This window comes from Sorex fumeus, unplaced genomic scaffold (assembly GCF_029834395.1).
Source record: "Sorex fumeus unplaced genomic scaffold, SorFum_2.1 ptg000002l, whole genome shotgun sequence".
Taxonomy (NCBI): Eukaryota; Metazoa; Chordata; class Mammalia; order Eulipotyphla; family Soricidae; genus Sorex; species Sorex fumeus.
In genome coordinates this window covers 58,122,996-58,147,695 of record NW_026606059.1, presented here as the reverse complement: position 1 = coordinate 58,147,695, position 24,700 = coordinate 58,122,996, and the positions used below count along the sequence as shown (strand labels likewise).

General features: G+C 49.0%; 1 protein-coding gene across 1 annotated transcript in view; it reads left to right on the top strand.

Moving 5' to 3' along the window:
* ZHX2 (zinc fingers and homeoboxes 2) overlaps positions 1-24,700 on the top strand; it is a 175,750-nt gene that overhangs the window by 74,290 nt on the left and 76,760 nt on the right. The window contains exon 2 of the mRNA XM_056110763.1: positions 4,134-4,203. The gene's annotated coding sequence lies outside the window, so the exon portion shown is untranslated. The remainder of the gene's footprint in view (positions 1-4,133; positions 4,204-24,700) is intronic.

The following is a 24,700-nucleotide window of genomic DNA, read 5'->3' as shown; positions in this document are numbered from 1 at the left end:
AAATTGGTCTACATTGTGAAATAAAAACAATATATTAATAGTAGGACTTGCATAATGATAGGACTTTATTTTTAGAGCCAAAGGCAGGGAGCTGAATGGAAGGGGCTGGCTAGAGAAGGCTGAGTTGCAGATGTAGACGGTGATGGCTGTCACCGTTGGAAGTCCCAGGTAGAAGAGCAGTGGCTGGTAGAGGGGTTAGTCCACAGTTTCCACATCAAGATCAGGGAGTGATATGCACACATTTGGAACACGCAGTCACCCAGGTGGAGAAGAGGAGCAAGAGGGCGTTTGCACAAGGAGGAGCCCTCGTGGTTTGTTCACCTGGTAGGATTTTGCACCTGACTCCCATCATTTGGTGTTACAAACCACTAAAGTACTGGGAAAATATGCCCATGGTGTGACTCCCACATTTTACTGATACTGTTTTCCGACGTCACCGTGTATATGCTGCTCTGCCTTATGGAAGTAAGTCAGATGAAGGGCATACATATGATGTAATACATGAGGAACTGATTAAAACCCAAATTAGCAATAGGCCAGTTTACATGAAGAAAGATACCAGTCACACACCTAATTGTCCTCTTGACCCATGAATCTTGCCAATAAACCATCTATGAGCAGTGATAGTGTGAGGACAGATGGAGTTGATGACACCAAGCAGGAACATCCTAAGCCTGCAGTGTGATCTCTTTTCCCCATCAGGAGCAGCTGAGCTCAGACCTCTCTGGTTTGGAGTCAAGTGACCTCAACCCCAGCTGTCCCCAGAGCTGTGTGTCCTCAGGAAAATCACTCAGCCTCTCTAGGCTTTGTTCAACTGGCTCAAAGTAACACCACTGCCCAAGTTCTTTCTAAAGAGCAGATTAGCTCATGGAGGTCAGTTCTACCAAAAGTTTTACCAAGTGTTGTCCTCCCTCCAAGTCAATGCCAGGAATGCTCAGGGTAGCCTGTCTCCTGGGTTCTCTCTCCCACTGGGTGTAAATCATAAAGAGAATCCCTGGGAATAAACACCTGCCTTTGAATTCACCTGCAGGAAAGAGCCTAGAAGTTTGAAAGCTACTGGAAGTGGTAGCACACTGATAGTACAGTGGGTAAGGCACTTGCCTTACACGTAGCTGACTTGGGTTCAATCCCCACCACACATATGGTCGCTAAAACCCCACCAGGATTCACACCTGAGAACAGAGCCAGGAATAAGCCCTGAGCATTGCAGGGTGTGACTCAACAATGGAGAGAGAGAGAGAGAGAGAGAGAGAGAGAGAGAGAGAGAGAGAGAGAGAGAGAGAGAGAAACAGGGAGAAAAGAGAGAGGGGAGAAAGAAGAAAGAAAGAAAGAAAGAAAGAAAGAAAGAAAGAAAGAAAGAAAGAAAGAAAGAAAGAGAGAGAGAGAGAAGGTAGGGAGGGAGTGAGGAAGGAAGGAAGGAAGGAAGGAAGGAAGGAAGGAAGGAAGGAAGGAGAATTAAAGTAAGAAAGTCAATCCCTGCTTCCCCTCTCCTCCCTGGATCTGTTCCTTCTCTTTCTCATTTTGTTTCCCCCACAGGTTTGTGCTGAAGAGAAGTACTCACTTGGAAATCACTCAGCATTACCAGTTTCTAAAATCACCATAGCCAAGTTGCTGTTCCACTTGCTGGAGAATGATCTATGATTTCCTCCCTTCCTCCTTTGTCTCTGTTGTCCCAAAATGTGACATTTGGTCAAGTTTCAGGAATGGCTTTGCAGCGTCAGTGTACCAGCCTATGTACTGCAGCTTGGGGGATCACTCAGAGCTCAGCACTACAATCTGAAACATAGAGATTCTCCCCAACACTTGAGGGGAGTAAATGCCCTGCAGAGTGTTCTTTTAGGCCAAGAGGGTGGGACTAGGTCCTACTCCTTCTATTTATGCAAATGAGGGTTTTTGTCAGGCTAGCACAGTTCTGATTTGTGGAAAGTTGTCAAGCCACTTTCAGTTGGGTTGCAATCCTGGACAGTCATTGGCTAGCCATCGGGTCTTCATCTGGTCCATGGTTACACATGGGCACACCCCATCATACCTGATGCAGGCCTCCAGATGCTTGAACCCTCAACAGTCTCCCACCTCGGGCTTTTCCCCCACCCCACCATCACCAGGATGATGCCATGTTTCTTTTCCTTCTTTATATTATTAATTACTTCCTTCTTGTATTAAGAGAATCACAAAGAAGTACTTTGCAGACTTCATGTACTCAGGAATTACCTGAGGAGCTGCTTAGAAAGCAAGTTGGAATTCCTGGGGCCTGGGTGGGGCCTGAGAATCACCCTTGCAGCCGCTCCAGACCCTTTGATTAAAAAGAACACACATCAGGTGTGTGTGTGTGCCTGACCCTATGAGGCCCTCAAGTCAGCGCAAATTATTGCCATTAATATGACTGAGCCCTCATGTGAGAGCCATCCCCACCCCAAGGGACCCAGCCCCTGCAGCTGAAAACCTCCAAAACCCAACTGCACCCACGCTCAAGGCCACTCCCCGTATGCTCAGGCCGAGCCTCACACATGAGGCTCTCAACACATCATAAGACACTCCTTACCAATCCTCCATAAGTATCACACCACATTTGATGGGTTTGGATAGTAAGCAACAAATCATAGAGGGAAATATATATATACATATATATATACACACATATATATAATCTATACGAAAGCTCACATCACTCAACCTTTAACAACATGTTAGTGATATCCTAAAGAATGTCTTAATGGTTCCTGCCAAAATAGAACAATCCTCACACTATTTCCTATATGAATACTTTTTTGTAAGCATTTTCAGTGGTTCTTCATAAGAGACAATACAAAATATATTATTTCGGTTGTGCTTTGGGACAGGAATCAGAGCTTGAGATGGAATCTCTGTGTTTCAGATTGTAGTGCTGAGCTCTGAGTGATCCCCCAAATTTGGTGGTGGGAAGGTGTAATGGTGGTGGGATTGGTGTTTGAATGTTGAATGTAGTCAAATATTGTGAACTACCAAATATTGTGAACTACTTTATAAAATGGGCTGGAGCGATAGCACAGTGGTACGGCGTTTGCCTTGCGTGCAGTCAGCCCGAACGAGCTGGGTTCGATTCCTCCACCCCTCTCAGAGAGCCCAGCAAGCTACTGAGAGACTCTTGCCCACGTGGCAAAGCCTGGCAAGCTACCCATGACATATTCAATATGCCAAACACAGTAACAACAAGTCTCAAAATAGGGACGTTACTGGGCCCACTCGAGCAAATTGATGAACAATGGGAGGACAGTGACAGTGACAGTGACAGTGACAGTGACCTTATAAAATAAAAACAATTATGGAAAAAAATAAAAGATAACTGAGCCCTCACCTCCATCTCTCCCCGCCCTGCCCCTCCTCCCCCCAAGAACAAGGATGGATGATCAGAGAAACCTCTGCTCCCCTCGGAATTCTGAGAAAAACAAGAAAAAACAAGTTTGAAGTTTGGCCTTAAAGACAGGCTGGGTGGGGAGAGGGGAAGGTGTTGCAGCCTTCTCAGATGGGTCCAGGGAGCAATGAGCTCCAATTCACCCAGCCATGCCTCCAGGTCCCAACTTGCTGCATCCCAGGAGCCCCGGGGTACTCACCTGCTTCCTCCAGCTACAGTTCTGAGGAATTTTTTTAAGCACACAGGGTTCGCTTGGCAGGAGTCTCCCTGGATATAAATACGACAGCACTGAGGGCTTTTGCTTTAAGCCCTGTTTTAAGTGTCTTTTCCAGGGGAGGCCTGTGCGCTCAGCTCTCCTGCTTTATCCTCCCCAAACTGGAACCACAGAGTGTCCCCCCACCCCCACTCCACCCGGCCTCCAGGAATAGACATCACAGACTGGGGGTGAGACTCCAGAGGCGCCACCCCATGCCCCCCATCTCCTCTTGCTTCGAGTGTCATTCTTCCCCAAAGCCCGCCTCTCCGAAAGCTGCTGACTCACCCAGAATGAGGGTCTTCTTTTGTTTTCGATTTTTTTTTTCTTCCTTCCCATGATGGTCACAAAGCCCAGAGATTTTTGAGGTCAGTTTAATCAGCACCTCGGTTCTATCATTTCCTTTGCCAGGAGCCCGGCATTCCTGGAAAGAGAGTTGGGTACCTCATGGCTGTACCCCGCCTTTAATGCAGTTTCTCTTCTTTGCAGATCTCAACACACTGCCCTCTCTCAGAATCACACAGGCAAAGGTTCCCAGGATGTGAGCTACCCGGGACTGGTGAGTGGCTGGGTATTCGGGCAAAGGCTGGGGGCAGGGTCGAATTTCCAGGAGGGGATGGAAATGACTAGAAGGGGGCAGGACGGCAGGGTCTGAGCCCACCGAGGAGCTGCCCTCCAGAAGCACCTGCAAACTGGGAACGGCAGACCATCAGGAATGATACCCTGGGTACCTGCTGGGATTCGGCCAGCCCCCCACCTCCCCACCCCCGCAGAAGCCGGACAAGCCTGCAGATGTCTGGCTTCCCTGTCCACACTCAGGGGGCAGCTGCTACACTCACCAGTCGCAGGACTGTTGGGGAGTTTCAAACCAGAAAATAGAATTGGGGCACTCGTGCTGTGGGGATGCCAACTGTGGAGGCGATGGGGCAGAAAGCCACCCTCATGAGTCTTGAGGGCAGTGGCTGGCCCAGAAGTGAAAGGTGGATGGAAGTTCATCAACTTCAGCAAACGTGACTTACAAAAGAGCCACGGGCATGAGGTTCCTTCCTGTGGCTGGAAGGACCCAAGGACAGGTCAGCCAAGCAGTCCTGGGAGGTGTTGCATGGGGAGGCATAACATGTGCATTTGGTCTGTGGATAAGAAGGCAGAGGACAGCCTCACGCAGTAGCTTCTGGAGAGTTCGGCAACTGGAACATCGAACAGGCCATGCTGAGAGTGCCACATGGCAGTCCACGTGAGCTTGTGCCTCTCACCCACTCTGCCTCCTCACACCACACCTCGTGGATTCTAGGTCCTCCAAGGTCTGTAAAAGCACCCCCACTAGGAGCTGTAGCGATAGCACAGTGGGTAGGGCGTTTGCCTTGCACACAGCCAAAGCGGGTTCGATTCCCAACATTCCATATGGTCCCCCAAGCACCGCAGGAATAATTCCTAAGTGCAAAGCCAGAAGTAATTCTTAGGCATCGCCAGGTGTGACCCAAAAAGAAAAAAACCCCACCCTGACTAGAAAATCTCTCCCCACGACTTTCAACACCTGGTCTAGGGGCAAGAGTTGGAGGGGAGGCACCTCTTAAATCATGTTGGGGGTCCTACTCAGAAACTCCTAGATCAGGACTCCAAAAAAATTTGCCAGCTAGTGATATACCTTAGAAATATGTCACGCAGAATCCAGACCACACAGCAAGAGGGAAAGCAGAAAAATACCCAAACCCTGCACCTAATAGGAGGAAGATTCTCAAGGGAGTGGGGGTCCTCTGACCAGGACAGGACCAGCACCCCACTGGAGTGATCGAAAGCTCAGCCACTGGAGCAGGATTCCGCAGACCTGAGGGGAAATATCGCCGTTGCATAGGAATGGGAGAGTGAACAGCATGCCTGCTACCTTCCAGGGTGCTTCGTGACCAGACCTGGGTCTGTTGTGATTTACCTAGGGTGCCCCTAAAGCAAGATGCTATGCGGAGGTGTTTCCTTTAAGAAACTAATAGCCTGGAATTTGACCTTGAGATCGATAGGTCAGGGGTTTCTTGTGTTCCCTTATGAAGATTGGGGCCAGGGGAAAACAGTGAGGTACCCAGAGCAGCAGGGGGCTATGGGGGTCAGGGGAGGGGGGCAGTGAATTTGAGTCTGACTTAGTGCTTCCCTGGAACTTCTGTCAGCAGGACACAGGCTGGAAAGACAAACTGTGTCCTGGCTTCACAGACTCCAGCCTGTGCTCAGGTGACTGTGTAATCAGTGATGGTGTGTGATGGTGTTCAGATGACTGACAGGGGAAACCAGGAAGGCCCGTCAGGGATGCAGAGTACCAGCCTCAATTCAGACTGACCAGGTTCAGGTCCACTTCTGCTTGTGGTGGGGCCTCGAGCAAGTTGCTGGCCTCCCTGGGCTTCTGTCTCTTTTGTCAAAGGGGCTATTGTGCATTCCTACTGCGTACGGTAGCTAGGAGCGTTTTCAAATTCACTCGTGTAAAACTGTTTGACCCTGTTCCATAGTTACTTGCTCATAAAATGAAACTCTTTTTTCTCTCTCTCTTTTTTTTTTTTTTTTTTTTTTTTTTTTTTTTTTTTTTTGGTCTTTGAGCTACACTCAGCAGTGCTCAGGGCTTACTTCTGGCTCTGAGTTCAGGGATCACTCTTGGCAGTGCTTGGGGGTTTATACATGATCCCAGGAATCAAACTAGGGTCAGCCTCATGCAAGGCAAGCACCTTACCTGTCCAGCCCATGAAATAATCTCCGATTCTGGTCCTAGATGTTGGGCCTGACCTTGATTTGAGTTCCAGGTTGGAATAAGAAAGAGCAGCAGGGGCCAGAAGACAGAGCTCTGGGCTTGAGAGTCAGATGCCCTGGCTCAGCTGCAGGAAAGCGGGGGTTAGTGATGGGGCGGGGAGAGGGAAGGCCACTCTGTCATTCAGACTGGCTGTAAGAAAGTGACTCTGCTTCTCCTAAGAGTCCCTCTGGGGATCCATGTTGGTTTTGACAAACCTCTGTGTCCCAGGTGAGCAGGATACTTCCTATGCGTTTCCTTCCCATGTAGAAGCCATCTCGAGAGCTGAGCAGCATCGTTCTGAGCGAAGGGCAGTGCTGGCTCAAATGGGAGTTCATTCCAATGTCCAGCCTGGGGAACAATGTTACCTCATGTCTCACAGCCAATGTCCATGGCCGTCGCTCCCCAGTGTGGCCTGCCTGGCTGTCTCCTCGCCGAAGACAGATTTTCCAATGATGTGTCACTTTACAAAAGCACCAGTCACTGCACCAGAATTTGGAGTGTGTTTCTAATGAAAGTCGCATTTTCCTGGAACATTTTTCAGGGTTCCATTACATGCCTGAGTAGGACACTTGCAACGTAGAGTGAGCTTTGCATGAAACATAGAAGGATCCCAATTTTAAGCAAAAATGTATGTGATATCTGCTTAGCCTCTGTACTTTGATGTCTTAAAGTCACTTATCCCAGTCCCTTGTTCCCCACGCATCTCCCTGGCATCTACCCCCAATTACTACCTCTAGTGAAGGGAACAAGGGTAAGAGGGCATTTCTGGGGGCAGCAACAAAGGCAAAGTGCTCAGAAGATGTCTTGATCCCTGGCTTTGTCAGGCTCTCTCTGATGCATCCTGTTCAGATGAGGGGACTCGGATAAACTGGGGGTGGTAGAGATTTCACAGGCTAATTCTGCTCAGTTGGTTGTGGCTGCAGGACCGTAATATTAAAACAAAGGTGAAATATAGCCAGAAATGATTGTGCTATAACAGATTAGCAATGTCCGCTGATGGGGCAGGAAGGAAGACTGCCACTGTTTGGGGTTTGATTTTTGTTTGGGGGAACCATGCCCAGAGGTGCTCAGGACTTCCTCCTTACTCTGTGCTTAGGGGCTGGCCACAGGAAAGACAGGTGCCTTGTCCACTGTCTTATCTCTTTGGCATCCCACATAATAGCTTTCCAAGACCCCTTCCTGCTCTTACACTTTGTGGATTCATGGAACTTGAATCAGTGTCTGAGAAAACTCACATTCAAGGGCTGAAGAAGGGAGATGCTTGAGGTCCACAAGACCATTGTGGGACCAGCCGAAGTGGGAGAAGTCTGAGCATGTCTGCACTTGGGGGAGCTCTGTTACCTGTTAGTGCCTGCACTCAGCTCAGCCCAACTCTACACAGTGGCTGCGGCAGATCTGCCCTTGACCTTGTAACCAGTGGGCTATTGCCTGGCTGCCCAGAACTTTGTATGCTTAGGGCGGATACCTCCAAAACTCTGAACAAAGATGGGTTGTTTTGTTGTTGTTGTTTTTGGGGGGTTTTGTTGTTGTTTGTTTGCAAGGGGAGGGATGGTGGGGAAAGTGAGACCACATCCTGTGGTTCCCAGGGCTTAACCCCAGGCTCTGTGCTCAGGGATCACCCCTGACAATGCTTCGGGGACCATGTGTAGTACCAGGGATCCAACCAGGCTTAGTCACAGGCAAGGCAAATGTCTTGCCCACTGTACTATCTCTCCAGTCCAATGCAAGGCTTTTTAAGGTAAGGTAAAGGTAAAGGCCCTCCCGTTGTTCGTCGATTTGCTCGAGCGGGCCCAGTAACATCTCCATTGGAGACTTTGTTGTTACTGTGTTTGGCATATCAAATACTTCACGGGGAGCTTGCCAGGCTCTGCCATGCTGGCGAGATACTCGGTAGCTTGCCGGGCTCTCCGAGAGGGGCGGAGGAATCGAACTCGGGTCGGCCATGTTGGCTGTGTGCAAGGCAAATGCCCTACTGCTGTGCTATCGCTCTAGCCCCCGCAAGGCTTTTTAAAAAAAATTAATTATAGAACTCTGATTTACAAAGTTATTGGTAGTTGAATTTTAGGCATATAATATTTCAACACCAATCCCACTATTAGTTTTTCCCTCCACCATTGTTTCCATCTTCCCTCCTCAGCCCCAATCTTCACCCCATCTCCTGCCTGTCAACTTGACAGGCACATGACAAAGTTCCTGTGGTTGCATTTTAGATTTCATGTGTTCAGTGTTGTTGAGTTTGTTTTTTGGATACATGGCTGTACCACTCACCCATATCACCAGCATAACTGAAGCCCTGATGACTGTATGCAGGGGGTTATTAAGGACAAAAAAGGGGGAAAAAATTGCTCAAGGTGCAGTGTTCATTCAAATTGCCAGGGAATTTGAATTACAAGGACTTGACTGCACTCGCTGGAAACAAGCTGCTTAACCAAAGTTATATGCAGAAGATGAGACAAAATAGTTCACAACGAGGCTTCCCCTGAGTGCACCCATTTGTAAAACAGGGAAATAGTACACCTTGGAGGCCTATTCGGGAGAGTAAATGAGAAAATGTGGAAGAGGCTTCGCATAGGAAATTGCTCACAAAAAAATAGTTACAGAATGGTACTTCTTCTCTCTCTACCACCTTCCATCTGTATCTGTCTGGAAAAAAATAGCTTCCTTTTTCAGTGTGTCAAGAAAATTATGTTATATTTTTTGAGGGTGGGGGTAATTTTATTATATTCAGGTGATTCAGATTCGCTCTTCATAGGCTTTTTTTTTTCACTTCTGATGCTTTGTCAGTGAGAAAGTTTCACTGTAGTCTTCAGCTAAAGCCCAAGGATGGTCTTCTGGGTGAGAAGTCGAAACCCCAGGGCTCCTAACACACCAGGTGAGGGTCTGTCAGTAGCTGGCTTCTCTAGAAGGGACTTAATAGTGCCCCCGCTGTGACCAGACCTTGACCCCAACGTCTTCAACCAAAAAGCATCGTTATTTCACCTTTATTTCTCCTGCTGTCTGCAGGAGAGCACAGACAGCAAAGGTGGGCAAATGCCAAGCAGATGTCAGTAGAATTTGAGTGGGAGTGTGCTCAAAAGAAAGGCTTGGGCCAGAGAAAGTATAGGGCTTAAGGGGTAATCTACCACACAAGGAACCCCAGATATGGTCCCCCAGCACTGATTCCCTAAGAGTGATTCCCTAAGCACAGAGCCAGAAGTCAGCTCTGAGCACCGCCAGATGTGGCCTCTACCACCCACCATGAAAAAAAAAAGAAGTGGCTTCACTTGTTCAAAGTAGGCACGGAGTTTAAAGGGAGAACTTTGGTTCCCACCTTAGCCCCTGAGAATCTGAAGAAGAAAGATAATGTTTTCACTTAAAACAAATAAAAATGACTACTTAAGTCAGTGTGCATAAGAAAGGAACCCCAGGGGCTGGAGGAGCAATGCCCCCTGGTCTCAGAACCCAGGGTGAGATGGCAGAGAGAGGCTGGGAAGCCCAGGAAGCTTGCTTGGACTCCTGGTTGGAGCCAGACTCCTGGCAGCAGCCGGCCCTTTACTCTGTCCCCCAAGTCTGGCTGCCCCATGCTGGCCTCCTGCCTGGTGAGCTGGGCTGGGCCACCTCACTTCAATCCCCTCTCCTGAGGCCGGTAGCAGAAGGGTTCCTCTGAATCCTAGGAAATAGTGTGGTCAGTGGTCACCACCCAAGGTCAAGGACACAAGAGAAAAGAGACGACCACCCTGTCTTGCTCTCTTCCCATTCTTTTTGTCCAGGGTGGGGTTGGGTAGTGCCAGGGCCCCAGATACGTAAGGATATTATGTAGCGCTGAATCCTAACTCCAGAGTCCTTTCATCCCTCTCCCCCCCCACCCCACCCCCAATGTGGCCATGGTGCTTCTCTTCATCCTTGTCCTCCTTGGTCCCTTGCTGCTGTGGCTAGACCCGAGAACACAGTGTGTGGCAAGGGGAAGGGGAGGCATTGAGGGTGCAAGGCAGGAGCAACCCAGGGAGCGGTGAACCGGAGGTGCAGGCAGCACAGCTGAGCGCCTCACTATCCTCATCTGATGTTCTCCCAGCTTCTAGAATGTGCTTGGAACAGTGTGGGTCCCAGAGGAGGCACCGAAGACAACATCCATGAGTGCATGCAGACGTCAACACATCCTCAGATTGCCATCCAGGCTGTTGGCTTCCTACCCACAGTGGGGGGAGAAAATAATGTCCTTCATGCTGTGCAGCGTTAGGGACACTTTCAACTAGACCTCTGCAGAGCAGCAGGAAGGAGAGGCCTGGACAGAGGATGAGGGGGCAGGTGGGGGAGAGGAAGCTAAGGTGCGACTGGGGCAGGGAGAGTCAGTGAGGGACGCTTGGTTGTTGAGCCGGGCCGCATTGGATGCATCAACCTGCAGACATCCTCCAACACCATGCTTAGGATGGAGCTGTTTGCAGGAAGCCCGAAAACTTGCTGAAGCTCTAAACCAAACAAGTTGCATCTATGGGCGGATGAGTCTGGAATGGGGCAAGGGGTCCCTGCATGGAGCCTCTCATAGCAGGTGTGGAGCAAGAGGATTGACCCAGAGCCACAGTTCAGGGAGGCTATCAGCTAATTTAGACATGGAGGGTGGGGGCCGGAGAACTAGGATTGCGAGGAAGCACTCACCTTACATGCAATCAATGTGGATTCTACCCCAGCACTCCACCTAGCCGTGGCGGAAGTGATCACTGATCACTGTTGGGAGAGGCCCCAAAACAACCAACCCCCCGCACCAAAAATATAAAAATCATGTAAGGTAAAAAAAAGAGAGGAGGACTCAGCTCAGGAGCCCCCATGCCTATGGTGATGAACAGGTAGGAAGTCATGCTTGGTCACAGTGCTGGGCATTTCCGCAGTGTGTGCCCAGCTTAGAGGCAGTGAGAGCCGTGGTTGAGCAGTAAGGCTCTCAGGACCCAGGCAGCTTTAATTAGTACCCTGGCCCAGTCAGTACCAGACGTGAGACCTTAGGTGAGTCGCGCTATCTCCATTGGCATGATTATGTCGTCCCCGCTGCCCGAGACGGCTTCTTGGCTCAGCCCAGGAAGAGTGTTTAGAGCTCTGCCTGGCAGGGAAGGTGGGCTCAATGTCAGGGCATGGCCTTAGTTTCAGGATTGATAATCATTTTAGAACTGGTGTTTGCATCGTCATCCTGGTGCAAGGCCTGGGAGGCAAAAGCCAGCTAAGGATGGCTGATTCTCCCAAGAGTCATTTCTGGGTAACTTGGTGGTGAGCACTGTCTGTGCTCTTTGTTTATGCCCTCTCACCCCCTTGCTCTCCTGGGAAAACTCAACATAGGCAGGTGACACTGCTACCAGAGGTCATCCCTTGGAGCCACTCCCCTCAGCCCAGGACAGAGACTAGCCAGCTCAGTGCAGGAGATGGCAAAGCCAGGGGGTAGTTACTGGCCCTCAGGACAGCTGAGAGTCAGAGGGCAACTGAGTTAAAGGCAGAACCCAAGAGCCGGAGAGAGGGTTCAAGGATATGCACTTGCCTTGCATGCAGGTAGTTCAAGGTGTGAACTTGCCTTGAATGCAGCTAGCTGATCCCAGCTTAATACCCATCACCACTTAGGACCCTCCTCACACTGCCAGGAGTGATCTCTGAGTGCAGCCAAGTATGGCCCAATGATTTAAAAACAAGACTCTTAGGCCCCACTGTGGCGGGACCAGCAGGAACCAGTTGATCCAGAAGCTGAGTTAAAGGGTTGAAGTGATAGTACAGCAGGTCGGGCGTTTGCTTTGCATGCAGTTGACCCAGTTCTATCCCCAACACCCCAGAGGTCTCTTGATCACCAACTGAGTAATTCCCGACTGCAGAGCCAGGAGTGAACCTGAATTTCGCCAGGTGTGGCCAAAAATACCAAAAACGAATAGAAGCTGAGTTACAACCATCCCATTGTTGGGTAGGAAAGTCAGCCCAGTAGACGAGACCCCACTGTAGGTATTTGGTTCTTCCACTGGCCCAGGTGCACATACTGGCAACACCCCCTTCCAAGAGCCTGAGAGGAATTCTCTGCTCCTCCCTCTGCAGAGGGAGCTGCCATATCCCTGAGCCATACAGGAGAGACAAGGGAAGTGAGAAATGGTCCTACCTGCCCCTCTGTCCATCAGAAACTCTTCCCTGCCCCAGCCCCATTCCCTGGGCTTCCAGAGCCTCACGGAGCTACTGAGACCTTACACTAGTCAGCACAGTACGGCAGTGGATAGGACGCTGCGCTTACATAGACACTGGGTTCTAGCCGAGATCCAATTCCACCCGACAGAAGTGTAAAACCAAAAAAGCAGTTTGTGTCATTGAAAAGGCTGTGCGGGCCTGGCGGGGAGCCCGGCAGGAGGAAGCCAAGTCAGCGCGCCTGTCTCCCCGTCGCTGCACTTGGCTTTCTTAGGCACGCCTTTCCCTCCGCCATGATGCTTCCCTGCTCTGGGTAGTCAGCCCAGGCCCCCGGGGTTGAGGGGTTCCATCCTGGGTCCACTCCAAGGCCCGGAGCTGCTGGGGGAGCTGCCCAGGAGGGAGCCTGGGAGATGCCCCCTGACCCAACAGCCAGGCTCGCCTGGAAGCAAACTGTGAGACAAAGCCGGCTTTGACCTCTGTGGAGGGCCCAGCTCCACCTGGAGTAGCTGCCCTTTGGCCAGTTGACGGGGAAAGCGTGCCAACCTCAGAACACATAGGCAGTTGAGTCACCAGCCTTGGGTTTGGGGCCAGCTGGCCAGAGGCCTTTAGACGGCAACAACTTTGAGAACCATCATGGTAGCCATAGTATGGAGAGGCGTTGCTGGCACCGCAAGTGAAGGTTGTGGGCAGAGCGGACGGGGCTGCTCTGACTCAAGGCAGGGCCTGGGGTCAGAGCTCCTTCCATCCCCTCCCCAGCTCTCTGGGGTAAGATGCTTAAAAGCCCCTCTGACACATGGGGGACCAAAGCTGCTGGGGTGGGCTGAGGTGCAGGGCCCCGGCTGCCTATAGAAAAGGAACTGGAGCTGGGAATTGAACCCAAGCAATGGGCGCCACACTCATCTTCCTTGCCTCCCTCAGGTGGCCCTTAGCTCTCCTCACTGTGTCCTCTGCTAGTGACTTTCCTCGCCTCTTTGTCCGACCCTCCGATTAAAAAAAAAAAAATCCCACCCCTTAGTGAAAGGGAAACTGAAAAATGGAAATGCTCTTGGAGACGGGCTGGTCCCAAGCATCTGAACATTTGCTTACATGGTCCATCCTTCTAGCCAGCCAGCACAGTGAGGCACCAGGGATTTGGGAGCCCCCCCTCCCAACACACACACACACACACACACACACACACACACACAGCCCCCGACAGTGACAGCCGGGCACACCAAGCCCCCAGGTCCTTCGCGTCCATTGTGACAGGGCGCGTGCGTGGAAGCTCATTAAGCAGCACCAAGCATTTGATTAATATGCTGCAGTTCAGGCAGCCCTGGACGACGGCAGCCCCCCCTCTACCACCCCCGTTACCATGACGACATTATTTTAACAAACAGCTCCTTAATATTTAATGAAAATCATGCTCCTGACAGGCGAGAAGAAGAGCAGCCGCACCACAAAGGGCTGCGAGGGGTCCACAAGGACGTTTTTACATGAAGCCATCAGTTTCCCCATCCCTATGTGCCGTTTGTCACCAGGAAATGGAAGGGGGGGTGGCGGGGGGAGCCAGCATGAGGCTGGGCCTCTGCTCTGTGCCACAATTGAGGGTTGTCACTTCTTTAATGCAGAATGTCACAACGGCCCCGCAAGGACGGGGTAGCGTGATAGCATTATTAAACGCTCCTTTGTACACCAATCTACTAATTTTACCCCTGCTTGCCTGAGGCGGCTGGGAAGCCCCAGTGGCTTCCCGGGTCTTGAAGCAGCCTGGATGGGGTGTGTGTGTGTGTGTGTGTGTGTGTGTGTGTGTGTGTGTGTGTGTGTGTGCACAGAGCCTGGAGCACAGGAGTATGTGCCAGGAGGAGCGAGTGCCTCTACTCTCTGGAGACCCTTATATGCCTTCCCAGCCCACTAAGTGATAAGCAGGTCAGCGGACACTGCTCTCTACCCCCGAGGGTCAGTGTCTTTTCAATAGAGAAAAGGCCAGGGCAACGTAGAGCATTCTGTGCCACCAGCTACCCCCATTTTGATCTCTGGGAAGGCATAAATAAACTCCAGATTACCCGTCTCTGGTGGGAGAGATAGGGAATGAAGTGGAGAGAATGCTGGCATGGGAATCTGTTTGCTGTGTGCCCTGAGCTAAATTATGTAACCCCTCTGTGCCTTAGTGTTCTTGCCCATAAACTGAAGATTACCTATAGGATAACTACTGATCGCTATTATCATGAACATAAAAAGGGAAATAGACATTTAAAAGCCCTACATAAAGCATAGAGGTCATGTAGCTCAGTTTGTGAATTTGTTGTATAAAGCCGATTAGATGGTTTTTTTTTTAATTACTGAAGAAATAGTATAGGAATTAAGGTCTTGCCTTGCACATGGCCAGGCCTGGTCCAATCCCTGGCACTATATCTGTATGGTCCCTCAACATCAACAGGAGTGATCCCTGAGCACAGAATCAGGAGTTCTAAGTATCACTAGGTATGGCCCAAAAACAAAAACCCAAGGCTGGAGATGTAGCTCAGTGGAAGAGTGTTTGCCTTGCATGATGAGGCTTTGAGATTCATCCCCAGCACCACAAAAGAAAAAGGGGAAAAAAACCTCAAGGCTGTGCTAACATGGTATTAAAGAAGTGCTAACTGGGATTTCAGGTTCTCATGGTACCAGGCAAATGAAGATAATAATAGCTAACATCTATGAAGGGCTCCTATACCTCAGGCACGATGCGAAGTGTTGGAGTTATACTATCTCATTTAATTTTCACTGACAGCCCCATCTGAGAACTGTCCTTATCATTGCCAAGAAGGCACCTGGAGCTCAGGAACGGGGCCACTTGCTTGAGGATGATGAGAAAGATCGTGAATCCAGTTTGTCTGCATTTGCCACCGAACTAAACGCCAAGAGCATATCACCAAGAACACATACATGGTGCCATGTGAGCACAGCAGTGCTCTTGGACTCAAAAGGAAGTGTCTAACTGTAGGTGCCTTAAAGGCCAGGGTGTCTTGGTAGCCCAAGACTGGCACACAGTGGATGCTTGACAGCAGGGGGACGCTGAGGAGCCTGGAGAAGCCGCCACTGGAGGAGACACACTTGCTGACTGACTTTTCCAAAGCAAATTCTTGGGAATGAGTTTATCCTAAACCTGACCTGTTTATTAAAAATATATATCGCATTTTAATTTTAAATGGAAGAGGAAGCATAAGAGCTAAGAGGAAGAGCAAATTTTTCCATTTCTTCAGATCTACATTTAATTGGGGCGATGCAAAAATGCCTGTATTGTGCATGCATGTGTGTGTGTGTGCGTGTGAGCGTGTGTGTGAGAGTGTGTGTGTGTGTGAGCATGTATGTGTGTGTGTGAGAGAGAGAGAGAGAGCGTGTGTGTGTGCGTGTGTGAGTGTGTGTGTGTGTGAGAGAGAGAGCGTGTGTGTGTGCGTGTGTGTGTGTGTATGGCAAACTGTCATTTAATGTGCTTGACAGGTTCTTGGACAGAAACTTGAAGCACAACAATGTATAACAAAATCAGGTCCTCAAATAATGTGATTTCAATGTCATTTGGTGGCTGGGTTTCTTTCTGTCTCATCAATATTATAACAAAATGATGTTGGCCAAAATGGCTTTATTTGAGGACCTGCCTTCGATGGAAAATAAAAAACATTTTGTGTCAGTGCCTTCAAATACAAGGAAAAAGGCAGAGAAAGGTTTAGACTGTGTGGCAAATTAATAATCAAAGCCATAGTGTACTGCATTTTTAAATGAATATGTAACTTGTGGTAATGCCACATGGTGCTTCATTCGCTGACCGCAGTGATGAATGGAGAGCTCTTTCTTCAGTTCGCAAGCTACATATTGGGCTGGTTTGGGGTGAGAGCAACTCAGGTTGGATTAAGCTGCTCTGCTGATCTTGGCAGAGCACCCCCTGTATTGGGGGTGAACTCGGTTGTGATGCCAACGCTCTACACTTGGTTCACCTTCCAACCATCTCTCTGTTCCAGAGTAGCAGCTGAGAAGCAAAGGGGAAAAGCAGAAGGGGGCTGGTGCTTTTCAAACCTTGTCTTGCCTCTCAGCAACTAAACTAAGTTATAAGGTCAGAGTTCAGTAGGAGGAACTGTACACAGTTCCATCAAAGCACATGGATCAGGGATGGGGACAGACTCGGGAGTGTTATTGCTACCAATGACCTGTTCCCTGAATTCTTCTAATAGCATCATCAATCTCAGAGAGAAATTGAAATTGTCATGTGATAACATCCAGGAGCTCCAAGGTGAACCTGACCTCAAAGTTCTTTGTGCACGATGTTCAAGCTGTTGTTTTTTGCTGTCACCCCGCAAGCCCTGGTCTAAGGTATCTGCTGTGGCAGGAAAACCCATCATTGAAGGAACGAGGGCTTGGCGTCCTCTGGTTACCACTGCCTGAGCTGTTTGCCTGCAAAAGTGGACAGCACAACCTGAAACACCCAAGGCTACCCTAAGGCAGTCTGCCTAGAAATGTAGGCCAAAGCCCAGCTGATGATTTTTTTTCTTTTTGGGTCACACCCGGTGATGCACAGGGGTCACTCCTGGCTCTACACTCAGGAATTATCCCTGGCAGTGCTCAGGGAACCATATGGGATGCTGGTAATTGAACCTGGGTCGGCCATGTGCAAGGCAAACACCCTACCTGCTGTGCTATCACTCCAGCCCCTGATTTTTTTTTTAATCCACATCTTTTTTTCTATAGTAGTCAATGTTTTGTTTTGTTTTTTGTTTTGTTTCATTTTGTTTTGATTTCAACTGAATTACAGTGAGAAACACAGTTACAAAGTTGTTCCTGATTGGGTTTCAGTCATACAATATTCCAACTTCCTTTCCTTCACCAGTGTACATTTCCACCACGATAGTCCCCAGTTTTCCTTCCCTCCCATCCGCCTCTATGCTCGATAGCACGCATAGGGAATATCTCTTAGAGCATCTCTCTCTTTCTCTCTCTTTTTCTCTGTCTATCTCTCTGTGTCTCTCTTTCTCTCTCTGTCTCTTTCTCTCTGTCCGTCTGTCTCTGTCTCTCTATGTTGCTCTCTCTCTGTCTGTCTCTGTCTCTCTCTGTCGCTCTCTTTCTCTGTCTGTCTGTCTCTGTGTCTCTGTCTATGTCTCTGTCTCTCTCTGTCTGTCTCTGTCTCTGTCTCTGTCTCTGTCTCTGTCTCTCTCTCTGTCTCTCTTCAACCCCCCTCCATTTAGGGCTTTATAATTTGCAGTACACATACTGAAAGATTATCAGTTATATCCCTTTACCTACTTTCAACACTCAGTGTCTTTCCTAAAAGATCATTTCAATCTATTATTGTCATACTGATCCCTTCTCTCTCCTAACTGCCCTCTGCCCACCCCACTCCCCAGACACTCTTAGGTAGCCATTTCATTTCATTTTCATTTCATCATCCTGTTATTCGTCGATTGCCTCGAGCAGGCCCCAGTAACGTCTCTTTCATCCTAGCCCTGAGATTATATCCAAGGCTATTTAGGAGAGTGAGACCCATCATTGTTACTGGTATTTGGCATATTTGGTATGCCACGGGGAGTTTGCCAGACTCTGCCCTGTGGGCAGGCTACATTCGATAGCCTGCAAGTTTGTCCAAAGTAGAAATAAGACAATAAGATGTCATAAAAAAAAGTTGTCATAAAAATAAGATGTCATAAAAAAAAGACAATAAGATGTCATAAAAAAAAGTTCTGTTAAGATGTCGCGCGGCCAGTAGGTAGCCAGTGTTTTAAATTCATTTTATTCTTTGTACTTCCTCAACAAGAAGGTTGAGCATTATCCCCTTTTACACGGATGAGAAAACAGAAGCCCAACGAGCTTCTGTGACTTCCTCAAGACCAGGGTATAATGCAGCCCCCCTCTCTCCTACACAAGGATCTCAGTGCGGCCCTACCGTCCTTCAATCTCTCAGTGCCACGCTCAGATCCAGGTGCTGGCCTCAGCTTTAGCACTCACCCTCTCCAGAGAGACTCTTCCCTCCAAAGTCACAAGGTAGCGGTTGTGGCAAGGAATAAATATAGCACTGTAGCACTGTCCTCCCGTTGTTCATCGATTTGCTCCAGTGGGCCCAGTAACGTCTCCATTGTGAGACTTGTGTTACTGTGTTTGGCATATTGAATACATCATGGGGAGCTTGCCAGGCTTTGCCGAGCAGGCAAGATACTCTCAGTAGCTTGCTGGGCTCTCTGAGAGGGGCGGAGGAATCGAACCCGGGTAGGCCCAATTGGCCATGTGCAAGGCAAATGCCCTACCTGCTGTGCTATCGCTCCAGCCCAGGAATAAATGATTTTAAGTTAATGACTAAGATTTTCTTAATAGTGTAGGTCACTGCCACTGTCCTCCCGTTGTTCATCAGTTTGCTCAAGCGGGCCCAGTAACGTCTTCATTGTGAGACTTGTTGTTACTGTGTTTGGCATATTGAATACTTCATGGGTAGCTTGCCAGGCTTTGTCATGGAGGCAAGATACTGTCAGTAGCTTGCTGGGCTCTCTGAGAGGGGTGGAAGAATTGAACCCGGGTCAGTCGGGTTGGCCATGTGCAAGGCTAATGCCCTACCACTGTTCTATCACTCTAGCCCAATAATTAGGGTTAAAATAGTGTTGATGGTAATAGGATTAAAGTTGTGTTGAAGTTTATAGTGATGTACAAAGTCACTCATTGCACACCACTGCCACCAAAGTCCCCATGACCCTCCTCCCCGGTCCTGAGTCACCTCTGGTCTGACCTTATTCCCGTTGTTGATTGGCAGTGAGAGTCTTAGTGCACACTTTTAGCTCCCTGAGCCGATGCCCATCAGCTCCAGATGCTCACCTGCGTTCCCAGGTCCCTTCCAGGTAATCTCGTGGTTCCTCCACCTCCCTCCCTCCACAGTCTGCTCTCAGGTCTTTCACCCACTGTCCAAAGTTTATTATCAGCTGATGCTCTCGATACCCTTGATGTGTTTCTCTACGTACCACAGATGAATGAGATCACCCCGAATTTGTCCTTCTGCCGCTGGCTTATTTCACTCAGCAAGATACTCTCTAATTCCACCCAAGTTGCCACAAACTACATGACTATTTTTCTTCTCTTTTCTGTTTTTGTTTTTGTGGACCCCGCCTGTGTATGCTCATGGCTTACTCCCCGACTCCGCTCAGGGGTCACTCCTTACGGTATTCAGGGTACCATATATGGTGCCAAGGATAGAACCTAGGCCAGCCACTAACAGGCAAGCACCTTACCCACTACACTGTCTCTCTGGGGCTTGTTTTTCTTGTGGATACATAATATTTCATTTTGTGTCTATATACCACAACTTCTTAGTTCATTCATCTGTCATGAAACATTTGTCTGGCTTTCATATTCTGGCTATTGTATTCAGAGCTGCAGCGAACATAGGTGTGCCTGTATCTTTTTTAATGTGTTTGTTTGGGGGGCATATAGCTAGAAGTGAGATAGCTGGGTCAAATGGAAGCTCCATTCCCCCTCTTTTTTTTTTATAAATCTCCATATTATTTTTCATAGAGGCTGAACACAGATGACATGCTCACCAGCAATAACTGAGGCTTCTTTTTCCACCGCACTCTCATAGTACTTGCTATTTCCATTTTTTTTTATAAATGTATGCTACTCTCTGGTGTAAGGTGATACCTGATACCTCATTGTCATTGTGATCTGTGCTTCCCTGGTAGTGATCATGAGCCCTTGTAACTGGCCACCTGTATGTTCCTTCATGGAAGTATCTCCTCATCTGTCCTCCCTGGTTTCTGATTGGGTAATTGGTTAGTTGGTGGTTGCTGGACTTTGTGAGTGCTTTATCGGTTTTTGAATGTCAGTCCTTTATGTAAAGGATTCTATACGAACATCTTCTCCCAAACATCATGAATACTGTCATGCTCCCTTAGGAACACGGAGCTGGGGATGCACAGATGGGAAAAAGACCCAGCAGAAATTAAGGTGAGCCCAGCTCCCACTTTAAATGCATCCAGCATACTTGCTACCATGCCTCTGGTCCCTCCAGACCCTAGGAACTCAAGATACATCAGGTCATGGCCACAGGTGTCACTTAACATGTGCTTCTCATGTTTGTTCCAGGTATTGTTCTGCATAGCAGATATATACCATTTAATCTTCCCAGCAATGCTGAGATATGCTATCGCTCTGAAGAAGCTTCTTAGAGAAGCCACCAGTTCACACCCTGAAAAACTACAGGGAAAATGCCTCCCCTGTACACAGCTTCAGGCCACAGACCTCCATGAGAGCCAATAGATTCATCTAAGTACAGATACACTGAACACAAATGACCTACAGGGCCAGATCCCTAATGCTGAAGATGTGCTGCCGCTGCTTATTGGCTGCTGAACAATGTTAGAAAGAACCGTACTTGAGCTCCGACTGCTCCAGTCCCATCCTCACTCAAGGTGGATCTATAAAGCTTCACTAGCGCATTCACCTTAGCGATGTCTATCTCCCGGAAGACAGGAGTCTTGGGAGGCTGGCATGGCTATCCCTATTTTGCAGACAAGAAGACTGGAGCACTTCTGTTTGGCCGCCAGCATCTAGGAGAGGCAGAGGAGGTCCAGGATGTCATGAACTAAATAACTCTGCCGCATCCAAATCTCAGCTTCTGATTTCCTTTCTACCATTTCCTCTTCGTGTCACATTGTGAGTTAGTTTAGTTCTCTGTGCCCCTTAAAAAACTAGAGTTCTCCCTTAAGAAATAGAGATAATGGTGTTTTACATCTTAGCACTGTCCTCCCGTTGTTCATCAATTTGCTTGAGTGGGCCCAGTAATGTCTCTGTTGTGAGACTTGTTGTTACTGTGTTTGGCATTGCGAATACATCACGGGTAGCCTGCCAGGCTTTGCCATGTGGGCGAGATACTCTCAGTAGCTTACCGGGCTCTCCGAGAGGGGCACAGGAATCGAACTCAGGTCGGCCAAGTTGGTCACGTACAAGGCAAACGCCCTACCACTGTGCTATCGCTCCAGAGCAATAGCACATCTCAGCATTGTTGGGAAAATTAAATGGTATATATCTGCTATGCAGAACAATACCTGGAACAAACATGAGAAGCACATGGTAAGTGACACCTGTGGCCATGACCTGATGTATCTTGAGTTATGCATGGAAAGGAAGTGGAGTTTGATGACTATCATTTCAGACAGAAATTGTTACCGGGCGGGGCTGGAGCGATAGCACAGCAGGTAGGGCATTTGCATTGCACGAGGCTGACCCAGGTTCAATTCCCAGCATCCCATATGGTCCCAAGAGCACCACAGGAATGATTCCTGCGTGCATGAGCCAGGACTAACCCCTGTGCATCTCTGGGTGTGACAAAAAAAAACCATAAAAACAAACAAAAAAGTGAAATTGTTATTGGGCATGGGAGTGGACATGGAAGGCATAGAGAGATGAGAACACTCAGGAGTGATGGGAGCAGGTGACTTACCTGAGGTCACCCTGCAGGGGACAGGCCACATGGAGACCACACCTAACTTTTTGAAGCACAACCCTTTCTGCTTTTAGACTGACTTCCTGTTCCCTCCTTAAGTCCCATCTACTACTCTGTTACTCACCATGAGAAGCATGCCAGTATTCACGGGAACGTCCAGCCTACAGAGTTAGAGAAGCTAGAGACCAGGTGGGCTGTGGGCTATGCAAAATGTTCTTACCCGAGAACCTTAATTAAATACTAGGCTTAATGAATTAAATTGACCTCCCTCCTCATCTCCATGTCCTCCCTCGAAAAAAGAACACTGTTTGAAGCAGTCTTAACCAGAGTGGGTGGTAATACCCCATTGGGGGTCCCTGGACGGATCTAGGAGCAGTGGTAACTTTAGATGCAGTGGGGGGCTGCTTTCCGTTTACTTAGACAAGGTAGACTGGGGGGGCCTTCTGGTGAGGAATGTGTAATTTTTTTTCTATAAAGTGGGGAACGGTGTGCCAAATAAGCACACTGTGGTCATAACTGAAAGTTCCCTCTGGACAGCTTGTTGTCTTAATCTGCCCCGAGATAGCGGCCTCTGTGGTGCTGCTCTTCCCTCTCCGTGGCCACGTTCCAGCCAGAGACAGTGCTCGCACCTCGGCCTCTCATGCTATGGCTCCTCATCCCCGAAAACTGCAGCAGTGGTCTCTCCCCACATCTTTCCTCCAGAACACTCCTTTATGTGCTCTGCTCCAAGCCGGCAGGTGAGCATCCTGTGACTCCCGGGGCCGTGAGCACCACCCTCAGAACTCTTCATCACTTTCTCTAAAGAAGCGGGGCCCACTCCCACTTTGCGAAATAATGAAATATCCAAACCGTACCTTGAGGACCCTGGATTTTCTCCCTCCGCAAGATTTTCTCCCTCCGCACCCAAGTCCATGAGACCATGGGGATACCCAGGCCCCACTGGGTATCTGTCCCCCGGGGCCTGTTCATCCCAGTCATATTTCAGCTGCTTTGCAATCCCGCCTTCACACTGCAGCCAGGATTCTCTCCCTAACACGTAAACCAGGGATTGTAACAACCCTATCGCTGCTTTCAGCTCCTTCCCCTGACTGCAAAGACTGAGCCATTCTCTGCCTCCCTGAATGCTTCCCCTGGGGCTTCAGTCACACAGGGTTATTCCTCAGATACAAACTTACTGTCACTTTCCTCTTTTGCACTTGCTTCCTCTTACAGTTGGAATAGTCTCTCATAGTCCTTTCCCTGGAAGACAGAGGAGGATGAGGCAAAATGCCCAAGGCTTACCACAGGACAGGGGAGGGTGGACAGGGACAAATGGACCATCCCGGAAAGTAGCACGAACAAGCAGGGAGCAAGAGGAGGAGTCTTCACCTCAGGAGAACTAAGCCAGTGACTGGTGACTTCAGAATGAGGAGCTGGAATTTAAAAGCTCTGCTTTCGCACAGCATTTGTGGTCCCCAAGTCCTCTCACTTGGCAAAATAAAATTCAAAAAAGAACTCACAGACTATGGGGAAAATAAGGCTATGAACTCAACACTTAAAAGCTTTGACATGCCACATATTTGAAAATATGGCCAGAGTGATAATACAGTAGATAGGACACTTGCCTTACACATGACTGCCTAGGGTTTGATCCCTGGAACTTCATGTGGTCCCCCAAGCCACACTAGAAGTGGTCTCTGAGTTTAGAGTTGGGGTAAGCCCTGAGCATTACTGGATGAGATGTGGCGCACACACACACACACACACACACACACGCACATACACACAAAGAGAGCAGTATCATAGTTTTATGAAATACACAAACACTGCAGTGAATGCAGATATTTTGCAGAAAGGCCCATTTTCTTGAGGAACTGGGTGTTCTCAAGGCAACGGTCTGTGAGTTAATGTATGGGTGGGCAAAGGTGAAATTGGGAGAGAATCATAACTTTAGGTGTGGACAAGAAGTGTATGAGATTACCAGCACACACGGAGATTAGAGGTACACACAGGTACACACAGGAGCATTTGGGGCATTTCTGTACATCTTGGCCCAGCTGGATAAAGTTGCCTGTGTTCATCGTAGGTTTCTTATGGGTGACATTGGGTACACACAACTGCAAAGTCCGTGAGAGATGGACCTTGTTCTCTGATAGATTAGTTGTGTAGAACAAATTTGTTTTCCGCCACTGTAGCTCTGTGAATACTGTCCCTGGAAGAATCCATGAAGTCAAAAGATTCCTGTGCCATCTTGTGCCTTTCCATCTTGTGCCAGGGCCAGGGTTCCCCTGCAGGCACTAATCTCCATGCTCACATTACTGTTCCCTGACCCCGCTGGACAGCTGCTGGAGACCAGGGTTCTGGTGGCATCTGAGCTCAGAGCTGTAGCCACTCCCAGACAGAGGTATAATGTTGGCCACACTGAAGCCTTCCCCTTGAGGGCAGGAAAGAGGGGACCTGGGACAAGAGAGAGAGAGCACGTTTGCCTGGCATGATGCTGATCTCAGTTCAAATCCCGGCATCATATATGGGATCCCCAAGCACCACCAGGACTCACTCCTGAGTGCGGAGACAGTATTGTGACCCAAATACCACCAAATGTGCCCCCCAAATGAAAGGGGTAAAAGGTAAAAAGGTAAAGGCCCTCCCGTTGATCATCGATTTGCTCGAGCAGGCCCAGTAACGTCTCCATTGGAGACTTTGTTGTTACTGTGTTTGGCATATCGAATACGTCACGGGGAGCTTGCCAGGAGAAGACCAGTGGAA